Here is a 13,840-nt window from a genome sequence, read left to right on the forward strand (position 1 = left end):
TGATGCGTTTTTAAATGCATGGTTATTACTGGTAGTTTCTGACTTTTAATGTACATAGGTACTAATTTCATAAGGATTCTATAAATATGTATAAATGACCTTTATTTCAGCCTCCATGTCTTTTAAATGGCTTCTTCAAACCAGTTTAATGATGGTCAGAGCTGTCAGTACCTATAAAGGCATTTCTCTTTACCACTAACCACTCAGTCCTTTCTGTCAAATAGGTCACATTCATCTGCACACCACTGAATCTTCCTCTTCTTAGGCAGAGTGCGTTGTCCTTTAGGTGGACTTTGATCTAATTTTAATTGATTTGTCTAACTCAAAGGACTGATTATTGGAGGTTTTTGCTTTGTCCACATATATATATATATATATATATATATATTATATATACATACACACACACACACACACTTTCTAGTTTTTAGCAGTCTTACTGCTCCTTTGGAAGTTGTCATTCGCTCAGGTCTACAATATAAGTGCTACAGTGGCACAGCTACACTGCAGTAGTGCAGATGACATAGTGATGGAAGGAATATTTCCATAGCTTAGTCAGGCGGTAACTAGGTTGATGGAAGAATTCTAGCTGCATCTACAAACGCTGTCATAGGAATGATGATTCACAAAGGAGGTAATGAATAAATATACTCAGGAAACAAAGTTAAACAGCCTCTCACCTGGTACATGTGCCAGGAATCTTCATATTATAAATTTGTTAGTCAATGCATTGCTGAAACTGAGCTGTAAACTCCGTTATGTACTGAACTAAACACAGCTCTGCCTGTATTTAGAGTGACCGGACAGCAAGTGTGAAAAATAGGGACAGGGATGGGGCGGGGGTAAATAGGAGCCTATATAAGAAACACCCAAATATCAGGACTGTCCCTATAAAATCAGGACATCTGGTCACCCTAGCCTGTATACTTTCTGTGGGTTGTATTAAAAGTTACAAGCTACATTCATGTAGATGTAACTTTCAACTTGTATGTGGTTTTGTTTTTTTCCCAAATTTAGCAAGGGGGTCACCGTCTTCACTAAGGGCTATGGATATAAGTCTAATTCCCCTCCCCCCCACTTGAGTTCTTTGATCTTACATGAAAACTCAGTACAGTTTTTCAAAAGTACAGCATATATTGTTATGCTCATCACTCAAACAGCTAAACTAATTTTGCCTCAAACTTGCTAGCAGAATTAATATTTGAGTTTGCAGCAAGCATGTGAAATGTCACTCTGAAAGGAAAAGTGTGGGGTTTTTGTTTGTTGCTTTTTAAGGTAGAGGTGTGAATAAAAAGGTGTTGGTTATCTTCTATTCTGTCCCCTTCTCTAGGGAATTCATTGCCCTGATCCATTTTCTGGAAGCTATACAACATGTCCACAGGTTATAGGGCTTAGAAGGCCAAGTTGAGTTATACTCTTTGCCAGGCATCTTGACAGGTTTACATAAGGATAAGGCATCACTATTGTACTGATTCACTCCTATTTCTAAGTCATGCTTCACTTAATTATTTTTATCCAATATTTACTCAATCTTATCTTTTAAAGATTGTTTCAGTATCTAACCTGAAACTTACAATTTTGTTCACCATATGTCCCTCATACCACTAGGAACAACTTCCCCTGAGGTTTTGTCATTTTAGCTGTAGCTTAAGCAAGGTCAGTCAGGCAAATGTAACAAAATTTTAAAGGTGTAGTACAAAACAAAGGATGTGCTAGATTAATATTTCATTTTGTCTGCCATAGATATGTTTAACTTACAGGTAAATATAAAGAAGGCCCAGATGGAAATGGAATAAGGAATTCTCTAACTTTTTTTTTCATTAAGTTTCTTGGAAATATATCGGAGAAACTCCAAAGCACCAAATTTAAATGTATTGTGTCAACCCTCCCAGTTATATGTTCAGTGCCTTCTGCGATATAACCTTCAGGATTAATTTATAGCCAGTAACTGTGTTCTATGCCATAAACGTCAAGAAATCTCAGCCTCTGGGCTAACTGGGGTCCTCCTCAAATGGCTTTCCTTTTAAAATGAACACCGTGATCCCAATCTAGCTCCAGCTGGAGCCGACTGGAGATGGCTGTGACATAAAAATGGCCAACAGCGGTAGACAGTGTCTTCTTAATAGGGAGCCTCCATCAAGGCTGGTAATACTTAATCCTTAACATATTCAAAGCACTATGCAGACACAAACTTGGAGGAGCTCAAGTGAACCTATCCAAAATTAAAACTTTAAAGTAAAGCTAGTTCTGAAACACTGTCTGAATTGGGATTAAAACATGAACCTCCCAAACTGTAGAAAAAGGGGGTGTATATGATATTTTTCTTTTAATCCAAGACTAACTATTCTCAAGGCTCTGCAGCACTAGATATAAGTATAGACTAGTAGTTGAAGGGTGATCTAAATCAACATGTACACATGGAAAAAAAAGTTGAAACCTATTTGGGAAAGAAAGATGGCAGCTACTACTCAGAGGGAGGAGCATTAAGATTTCCAAAATAAAAAAAAAATAGTCTGGGAGCCAATTAACAGGCGCAGCTAGTTAAAGACAAAGCATGACAATGACAAATAGACATGTTTACACACAAACAGAAAACTACAATGAGATGAAAGATCAGTTCTTCAGTTACCTACAAACTCCAACAATATTCCCAACTATGACATCTGCTAACTAAGGAGGGAGTAATAGTGCCAAGGTTGAGGATAACAATGGAATGCAGAAAGCAGTTGACAGGCACAGTCTTGGTTCCCAAAATCAGAATGGTGATTGACTAGTATAGCTGTGCCTGGTATCAGGTTCCATAATTGGTGGAACCCACAGATAGCCATAAAGTAACTTGAAATTCCCCAAACAGTCTCCCAGGACCAGACTAACCATTGTTTTGGAAGGAAATGTAGATAAACTCTTGAGGACATTGGAGCATGCAGAGAAGCAATACCAGAAGTGGGGAAAAAAATCAAATGTCATTCTCCTTTCTGCATGAACAGACTCTGTAATAGCTTCTGCAATAACTGTAGTTTGCTTCCAGTCAAGCAAACGTGAAGTCTGGATAAGTGAGCAGAAGTGGAACTGTGTAAAAGAAAAAAGCCAAAGACAACATTAACTCAAATATCTCTAGGAAGAAAAACGTATATAAAATAAAGAACAAATAGTAAAGCAGAGTGAGAAGAACAAAAGGAAATACACCTAGATAACATTGCCAAAGACACTTAAGTGGCTGCTGAAAGAACCTTTTTTGAATCGGTGTTTTACTAACTGGCACATTTACCCTAACTGGAAAATATTAAGACACAAGAGGAGCACCAAATCACATACCTGGACAGTAGTTCCCAAGCCAGTGGGGATATTCAGAAGTAAATAAGATCACAAATTGGCAAGGCATCACCTGCATTCACCAGCTCAAACAAGATTTGGTCATTGAAAATCATCAACTTAAGGTACATCTACAGTGCAATTTAAAAAAAAAAAAACACACACAAAAAAAAACATGGTTCTGAGTCTCAGCCAGAGTCCATTGATTCAGGCTGCAGGGCTATAAAATCAGTTTGTAGAATTTGGGCTCAGGGTGGAATTCAGGCTCTGAGATCCTTCCTCTTTGTGGGGTGTCAAAGGAGTCTCCAGCCCAAGCCCACACATCTACATGGTAATTTTATAGATCCACAGCCTGAGACCTGCGGGGACAAGTGGACCATTTGCAGCCATGCCATGGGTCTTCATGCAGTATAGAATTAGCCTTCAAGACAAAACTTCCACTCAAACATTATTTCCATCTTCACCTATGGATGTTAAAACTGGAAATCCATCAAAGGTAGAAACAGAAGTCTAATGCCTTCAAAAGCAGGAAATGACTAGGTCTTAAATGGTGTGAATTTAAGCAAATGCCCTGTCAGACTTCAATAACTGCTTTATCTTCAAAATTATCCAAAGAGAATCCAGAAATCTGGGACATTCAGAATGTAGCCAGAACCTCTGCCATGGCAGGCATACCACTCAGCAACTCAAAGACCCACAAAGGGTTGACCAAAAGAATCCCTCAGTTGAACAGCACTTAGAGAAGGAAACCATATGGGACTTAAACATAGAGGACATGCAAAAAGCAACCCAGCATAGACAGGGATGGCAGAGCCTTTTTTGTGCCCACTGCTAAAGCAATATTTGAATCTGAATCCTTCACATACTGTCATACATCAGAGGGGTGGACCAAAGGGGTATACAATAACTAGATGGAATTGAATTAAAAAATAGTCATTAGTATGCTGTGGAACAGTGTATGGTAATGGTATCCCTGATGCATCAGCCATCTAAAACTGGACTGAAAAATGGCACTAGAAAAATGTGCTCTGTGGAACAATCCTGTACTGGCACACAAGGTGACAACAGCTGGTTAAATAGTAAGACAACTCATTCACAATGTTTTTGTGTTTTGCTATAATTCATGAGGTCACAGTGTTCATTATAGGTTAGCTCTGAGCTATTCATGAAAATATCCACAGGTTCTGAAAGCATAAACACACACTAGTTTTGAAATGTCTTATTTTAAAACTTCATCCCAATAGGAAGTGAAACTTGCACTGTTGCCCCAACTCAAGCAAAATGCTTATGTGCTTTATTAAATTGAGGCATATGTAACTTTGGCCAGTCACACACAATGAGTAATGGATAACTAATACTCCAAGGGCACAATTTGCCAACAAAACCTGTAGTTGAAAATTATTCTTCAATGTTATTCAGTGACTGCTTAATGTATAGCAATTTATATTTCCTGAAATCCAGATCAGTTTGCAAATCATTTACTAACCACAAAGGGGCTAAATTCATAACCAAGATCATCCACCCACCTCTAAAGCTGGGTTACTTTTATGTCTGAACTATATCCAAACACTTAGTTTTGTGGAGCTGTTGAAGGCTGGGCTCTTGATTTTGTTTATTTTCATTTAAGTTACACCATAAATACTATAGAGCAGGGTCTGTCTATTTGTGTTACAATGACTGCCACAATGGGGATTCTGATCCTGATTGGGGTCTTTGGGTGACACATTATTTTCATTGTAGTAAGCCTGACATGGGGGGAGGGGCAGTATAGACCTGCATGGATGAGGAAGGGGCCAGAGGCCCTGGCTGTAGCCCTCTAGCCATGTTAATCATGTCCCATGGGGAAGAAGGGAGGATGACTTTAAAAGGGAGGAAACTGCAGTCAGCAGGGGTGGGAAGGAGCAGGATGGCCATAAGCAGCTGCCTGAAGGAGTGACTCCTGAAGCCATGGAAGGAACGCCTAGGCAGAAGACCTTTACTCTCCCAGGATAAGAAACAGGCTGAGCCAGTCTCAGACTCAGCCAAAGTGGTTTCCCCAAACCCATTAGGTTGCAGCTAGATTTTTGGCAGAACTGTAAATACGCCACATCCATGTTTTGCTGGGACTATAGGGAGGGAGTATCCCCAAATATATGGGGGTTTGAGACTTTGTTTTGATCCCCCACAGCTGAATAGACTTAAGGCCCACAAAGGGAAGAGGCCCCCCTTTCAAATAGCAGGGAAGTGGGGCTTGTGTTGCATAGATAACTCAGTGGTGGTATTCCCTCCACCCATCCCCAGGAAGGAACCACCAAGAACTGTCAAAGGCCTGTGGCCCAAAGCTCTTGAATGTAAGGAACTCCTTTGAACTCATTCCCCTCATGTTGAACAGGGTAAAGAATGGCCATAGAGCTGTAACATCAATATAAGCTATTTTACCAGCACTCCAGATAAACAGAAGCTCCTGAGGGGGAAGTTGCTCTCTCCCCCACAACCAACAGGGAAGAAAAAGAAATATGGGTACACAGATTCATTTGCATAAGTTTTCTATCCAGAATTCCTCCAGTGATACTTTGTGGGAGTTATAATTATATACTAACTCAGAATTGTTGGGTAATGGAACTGAACTGGGGAAGAAGGGGCACCTAACTTGTGGCAAGTAGCACTAACCCCCGCCCCCATGGTAAGGATTCTGTTCAAGGATCCTATATGGTACTAGTTCCCTTCCCCTGAAGGTCCTGCAGTGTAGTGTGGTCTTAACAGTGACTGCATACAGCTTGAGGCCACTGTGAGGTGAGGGAGAGGGGTCTCCTTGATGGGGTGCATAGTAGGGCCTCCCTTGGTCCTGTGTCTGCTCCAAAAACCACTCTGAGAACACCTGCCTTAGCAATCAGTGGTGCAGTTTATTTACAGCATACATCCCACCATCTTCTCACCTTATACAGCCAGGGGGGTTCAGCTTTAAGGATGTCTCAGTTCTGCAACCAGGAAGGAAGGGTTACTACTCTCCTTCCTATCTCTGGCTTCTCCCTTTTCTGTCTACCTCCTTAGCATCTTTCCTCCTGAGGCTTTTATGCAACCCTAGGGTTATTAGGCTGGCAGCTGTTTCCTCTTTGCCAATCAGATGCAGGTTTCTCTAGGCAGCTCCAATCTACCTCCCTTAATTGGAACTGGCAAGACAGAGGGCTGGCTCAGGTGTTCCTGCCCAGCACCTAGTCACAGGGTGCAATGCAATGTGGGCTCTTTATTGGAGCCACAAAGGACAGCAGCGGAACTGAGAGAAGGGACCTCTCCAGAGTTCAATCTTGCTACTAAATAAAGCTGAAGTCGTGATAAATGTCTTAGGTTGTTCACCCTCAGGACAGGATCAGGCAATACTTCTCAAGGAACTGGAGACAGGTGTGCCCACATGGGGCTCTGGGACTACCCTACCCACTGACCCCAAAACGTAAGTAGGGCTTAGTAGATAGGTGAGGGTGAAGCAAGATTTGTCTATTAAACACTCACCAGGTAGGGAGAACAGTTAATGGGCTAGCACCAAGCTGTTCCTGCTTATCTTAGCTAGCACAGACATCTGGACTCAGTATACTGCTGGTTAACCTTCAATTCACCTTCCCAGTCATGCCCACTAAGAAATGAGGCAAGTTACTTATGTCAAGCCAGGCCTACAATATGTCCATAAATTACAATAACAGCTGTAATAGTAATGAACAAACATGTCCTTCCGCACTGAGGGAGGTTTAGATTCAATGTGCAGGTATGCACTATTGAATATAGAAATGATTTGGAAAAATATGAAGGATCTAAAATAAACATGGGATTATGTGTGGGGTAAACCAGACTCAGAACTGCATCAGTTGTGGGAGTGATATGTCATAACTAAAACTAATGTAGATACTTGTACGATGTTGAATAAGCTTCATTATTAGCATTGACACTGATTCAGGGATAAAAGTCAAGAGCATGCTTCCAGGTAATTTGTCAATGACAAACCAGTAAGCCCAGTCTGTCTTTTTAGTACATCATACATTTTATAAATATCTATTAAAGGTTTAACATATACATCAAAGATTTATCCTTCAGGAAAAAGTAGGCAGAACTCCCCAAAACTCTTTAATGAAAATAAGACAGGAATGTCATGAAAATTATTTGAAGGATCGGAAACGTCTAACTAGACTAGAATGCAAAGGGGGGACATACGTGATTAATGCAGTAATTCTTGTCTTCAGTATTATACAATGTAAGCTGATACTCATGTTTATAAGAAAAAATCATTAAAATACAAAGAAAAAATAATGGAGTAATTAACAGGAGTTGCTCATGTGGAAGCAAGTTGCCCAACAATTCACTTTGTGCAATGTATTCTGGAATCTGCAAAATAGTACATAATCTAATCCTCCTGACCCCTAACTTGCAACAACAATAATAATTAAGAAAGGGTATTTACAAGTTTGTTTCCAGAATCTGAGAATACTGCACATACCACTAACTATTCCCTTGGGCTTCAGAAAAAATGTGTGAAGTTTTAGCAAACTGGAAACTCACACTGATTCATCGAAGTAAAGACAGCATGAGGGTTATGACCCAGATTAATGCAAGGAAACATATGTAATATACAGAGAATCCTTTCAAACCCATGCCCACCAGGGTGCCAATTAATGCTTTTCTATTTAATTGATCAAGATGATACATTTCAGTTTTTACAATTAATTCTTTCTTTTGTAGGCTTGTGCTGTACCCTTAAATTTTTTTATTCAGCTTTTTAAAAGTGTGACTCTAATCAAATGAAAATTCTGAATCTTGTCATTCCTTTTGACAGTAATATAAATGAAAACAGCAGTTATATTTCCTGTGTTAAAGGGTTTCCTGAAAATATTTCTGGTGAAGTAATTTCTATTTAATTTGAGGACTACATACATATCACCGCATCAAATGTCTACATATATATAAAATTGTCATAGTTGACTGTACATAACACAACGTGGCAGAAGTATGGCTATGAGCATGTGAAATGCACAACATAAACTTGGTGAGCTCTCTGGCTATGAACAGATCACATACTGAACTAGATTTAGAAAGTATGGCATTATCATAAGATGTTGGATCTTGCGTACAATTCTGCACTTTTGAGCTAAGGTTATTGAAGGCTGACGCTATACCCATATTCCTCATGATCATATCATAATAATATCTCTATGGCAGTGGTTCCCAAACTTGTTCCGTCGCTTGTGCAGGGAAAGCCCCTGGCGGGCCGGGCCAGTTTTTTTTCCTGCTGCATCCGCAGGTTCGGCCGATCGCGGCTCCCAGTGGCCGCGGTTCATTGCTCCAGGCCAATGGGAGGTGCTGGAAGCGATGCGGGCCAAGGGATATACTGGCTGCTGCTTTCAGCAGCTCCCATTGGCCTGGAGCAGTGAACCACGGCCACTGGGCGTCACGATTGGCTGAACCTGCGGATGCAGCAGGAAAAAAAAAACCGGCCCGGCCTGCCAGGGCCTTTCCCTTCACAAGCGGCGGGACAAGTTTGGGAACCACTGCTCTATGGCATAATTCTGATGCAAGATAGGTCATGTAAGATCATTGAAAAGGTTATGGTTACTGAATACGATTATCCTATTTGTATGCATGATCACTTTTGTATCTGAAGTTAGGAATATTGTTTATCTATCACAAATGTGTTTTCACATAGAGAAGGCCCACTAGGCACAATGTACTCAGTCTAGATCAGGGGTTCTCAGGACAACTTTTTGGTGGCTGCTCTCATATGTTTTCCTAAAATACTACATTAGCTTAAGGAAAAACAAATATATATGCACATATACACCTCCAAATCATTGTAACTTATATATTGCTAGCTAGTAAGTCTGCTGTGAAAAAGTGATATAAACAAACCTACAGGTATCACTTTTTCACAGCAGACTCTTTCTCAGCCCTGCCCTGGAGACAAATTAAGCCCCAGATGGGGGATCGCAGGGGGCTGGAGCCCAAAGCCCTGGATCTGGGGCCTGCCACCATGCAGCTGGAGCCTGGGGATGGAGTCTGAAGCCCCTCAGCCAGAGCCTGCTGCCCTTCCACCCTAGGGCTGAAGCCCAAAGCCTGAGCCCCTGGGAAGGTGGGGAACTCGCTGGCTGCCTGGTCCTCCAGCATTTTGCCCCAGGTGTCTCCCAAAGGTGGTAGGACCGAACCCTGCAGGTGGCCCCAGCAATCAACACCAAGGTGGTGCATCTAGGAGCAACAGGGAGAGGGAAGAGCTACTACTTTGCCCCCTCTCCCCCAGTCACAGCCTAGGAGGCTGTGGCCACAAGAAATGCCCCTGGTGGCCTCATGCGGCCATGGTGGCCGCATTTCAGAAATGCTGGTCTAGATGGCTACCTGGGAAGGGCCTAGTCAAGTTAGTGAACCATTAAGGAGAACAATAGGCCTTAGAAGAAGCTTATTTCCCACCCAAGAGCCTTTCTGAGGATGCTACAAACAGCCTCTGACTCATGGCTGCTATGATACTACAGACACATGTGACCAGGTCACCTGGTGCTGGACTCCATCTTGGGATACCAGTGTTTTTCCACTGACTGTTTCAAAGCTTGGTTCCACATCAGTCAAAGGGGTTTCATCATGGTTCTTCACTGACTCCCCAGCCAGAGAGACTCCTGGAAACACCTGAGGAACAAAGACTGAACTGGGGGAAGTACTAGACCCAGGCTTAAGGGATTTTTTTAGCCTGTGAATGAAACACCTGGGAATTCCAAGCTGAAAGTTAGTGCAGCTTGCCCCTTAAGAGCCTGCAGCCTTATTGCATCATCATTTAGGGTGAGAATTTGCAATTTGTATCACTGTGGTATATTGAGCCTAGTTTGTGTGTTTTGTGTATTTGCTAGGTAATCTGCTTTGGTCTGTTTGCTATCCCTAGATTTTAAGTGATATCTTTTGTAGTTAATAGACTTGATTTTTTGCTTTGTCTAAAACCTGTGTGTGTGTGTGTGTAGATCATAACTCAGGGAAGAAAGCTATTGTATATTTCATCTCCACACTGAGGGAGGGGGGTGAATTTAATGACCTATGCTGCACAGTCCTCTGTGCAGTGCAAGACCATATAATTTTGGGTTTACACTCCAGAGAGGCGGTGCATCCCTTAGGAACTGAGTGGTGCCCTAGCTATGCCTCCCCATGCAGAGCTGATCACATCCAGCTGCAGTTACATACAGATGATATCTGTACTAATAAAGTGCAGGCTGGAGCCTGGTCACAGCAGTACAGTGTAAAGTGTGCCCAGGCTGGTGGGTCAGGGGGCTCAGTGATACCCCAGTTCCAGGTGGCACCCCAGCAGGGACCTGTCCCAAAGTCATTTCAGTGTAAGCTTTGGCTCAGGATCCTCGTATAGTTTCCTAAATACCCTACTGGTTTGTATGTTCTGCAATCAATATTATAAATGTTTCATATAATCAATGTTTCTTTCAGGCATGAGTCTAATCCAGGCCTTCCCAGTGCTGATACCGGTCATGAGAAAGGGAAAAATGACTGCAACTTCAGAATTCTACCTTCTACAGCAGGTTTCCCTGGGTGAGATGTAAATTGCTAATGCTTGGCATTAGGATATTATGTACTGCATTATGAGCACTAGGCAGCTGCAACTCCTTTTAACTATTAGACTGTACCTTCTATGTGGCTGTGAGGTGCCAGGGGTAGGAAAGCAGATCTGTTTTCCTAACTATGCATTGAATGCTTATTTAATATACCTTATGTATTCCAGCTCTTCAGATAGCTAGCCCCACTTTCTCTCTAAGGGCCCGATTCTGCCAATGTTGTGCACATTAGGTGAAATAATGGGCATCTTGAATTCAATGGGAGTTTTGTTATTGGCTCTAGTTGGGCTGAGGATTTCACCCACTGAGTAATATCTTGTTTGGCAAGTAGTCCCATATTCATTCTTTGTGAATACAGGTTCTATAAATTGGTCGTAAGGGCCGGTTTCAAAAGAGCTCAGCAGCCAGATTTGGGAACAGATTTTCAAAAGAATTTAACACACTGGGTTCTGATCAGTTTTTGAAATCGGTCCATAAGTGTCATAAAGGGAGCTCTTGAGTACAGAGTATTTCAGAAAATATGGTCCTTATTTAGGTGCCAATCTGGCCCTAGTTGTGAGTGTTTAGCACTTGAAAATATGAACCTTAGTTCATTTGAAAACATGTTCCTGTATAACATAAAGGGAATCATTTTACAAACCAGGTTGAAATCCTAGCCCCATTTACTTCAGTGGAGTCCCTGACTTAAATAAAGACAGGATTTCATCCATTATTCTTCTGAAAATGTTCTTGCAATGGACTTGTAAGAAATGGATAGGATAACATTTCAAGTTAAACAGGGTCTAAAAAAATCCTAATATATAGTTTTTGGAGCAATCCATTCTCAAATAAGTATGCCCTTTTAATATTAACTATTTTGGTATGTTTATATTATTCTGTGTATTAATTGTACTAAAGGCCCTGATCCTGCATAAAATCTGTGGTGATGGAGTCCTGCGCCTATGCAGAGCCCTGTTTAAATCAAGGGTCTACCCTTGTGGAGTTCATTGCAGTTTCAGGACCATAGGTGGCATACTATTAACTGTGGAGAGATGGTATATTTAAATTTTCAGCAATTATGTATTTCTCCTAACTATTTTGCTCTGTAAAGCGTTAAAGCATGGCTTAGATTGACTTCTTTGAGGGTCAAATATGCTTATCTTAATCTAGCCTGCATGAGATTCTTTTGTTCGTTTCATTTTTAAATGTTTTTATTCTGAATTTTCTTCACAATCCATAACTCCAAAATGTTGTTCTGAAAATCAGTCTAATAAATATTCCTGCTACTTCATAATCCCTATTAGGAAGCAGAAATTCTAACTAGATGGGTGTACTTGACCAGTCTAACTGATATACCAGTAACTACATTAGTTCAATTTCTTCTTTTTATTTTAAGATAGAAATGGAAGGGAAGATGAACACTGAAAGCCTAACTGCATGTATTCAGTACCCATCCAGAGTAATCAAAATGTATGATTCTGCCACCCTACTCATATTGTATATTACAATCAATGAGTAGTCCTGTTAATTTCAATTTTACTACTCAATATGAGGAACAGAGGTGGAATCCTTTAATGAGCAGAAATAGATAAGACACTTAGTTTCCAAACAGAAGAACTGATCCATAGAAGTAAATGTACCAGTTTTGAATGAATGTTCGCTCAGGAAGGGAAGCTGCAGTTTAAATAAACAAGACCTGCTAGGCGAAGTGAACACGCAAATCCTACTATATGTCAAATGAATAACTAGCTCAAGGAAACAAATGCCTCATGAAAATAATTGACTAATGCTTATTTCATCGCTGTCTATAGAATGCAACTTAATATCAAATGTGTTGTACTTGAATCCCCTCATACTAGCAGAACAGCTCACAGACGACCAGTTCTTTGACTGGGGTAAACTGGCATAGCTCCATTTGAGACAATTATTCTGATTTACCCTAGCTGACAATCTGTCCCATGATTATTTCTTAATGGCGTCATGAATGGTCTAAAATTAAACCATAATAACCATAAATATGAATCAGATATTTTTAAATATACGTTACCTTTACACAAGAAAGTTCAGCTAATAATACTGCTTGCTTTGGCACAGCTTTACACTTGGCTCTATATTTATATGTGTCTCTCTCCCTACTTCATCCTTTTCCCTTGGAATTTTAGACCCATTGACTTTTGTTAAGCTTCTAGTGCACAATCTTTTGTTGTTTCTTTTAAATGTATTTTATATAGTTTTAATATGGTGTAGAGCATCCCAAGTGAGTCACGAGGATGCTTTCCAAATATATTGCATTAAGGGGAAGCAAAAGTGGATGGGAACCTCGGAGGCATTGACCATGAGATGGTCGAGTTCAGGATCCTGACACAAGGAAGAAAGGAGAGCAGCAGAATACGGATCCTGGACTTCAGAAAAGCAGACTTTGACTCCCTCAGGGAACTGATGGGCAGTATCACCGGGAGAATAACATAAGGGAGAAAGGAGTCCAGGAGAGTTGGCTGTATTTTAAAGAATCCTTATTGAGGTTGCAGGAACAAACCATCCCAATGTGTAGAAAGAACAGTAAATATGGTAGGTGACCAGCTTGGCTTAATAGTGAAATCTTTGCTGACCTTAGACACACAAAAAAAAGCTTACAAGAAGTGGAAGATTGGACAAATGACCAGGGAGGAGTATAAAAATATTGCTCAGGCATGCAGGAGTAAAATCAGGAAGGCCAAATAACACTTGGAGTTGCAGCTAGCAAGAGATGTTAAGAGTAACAAGAAGGGTTTCTTCAGGTATGTTAGCAACAAGAAGAAAGTCAAGGGAAGTGTGGGCCCCTTACTGAATGAGGGAGGCAACCTAGTGACAGAGGATGTGGAAAAAGCTAATGTACTCAATGCTTTTTTGCCTCTGTCTTCACAAACAAGGTCAGCTCCCAAACTACTGCACTGGGTAGCACAGCATGGGGAGGAGGTGACCAGCCGTCTGTGGAGAAAGAAGTGGTTTGGGCC

Source organism: Eretmochelys imbricata, chromosome 1, assembly GCF_965152235.1.
Source record: "Eretmochelys imbricata isolate rEreImb1 chromosome 1, rEreImb1.hap1, whole genome shotgun sequence".
Lineage (NCBI taxonomy): Eukaryota > Metazoa > Chordata > Testudines > Cheloniidae > Eretmochelys > Eretmochelys imbricata.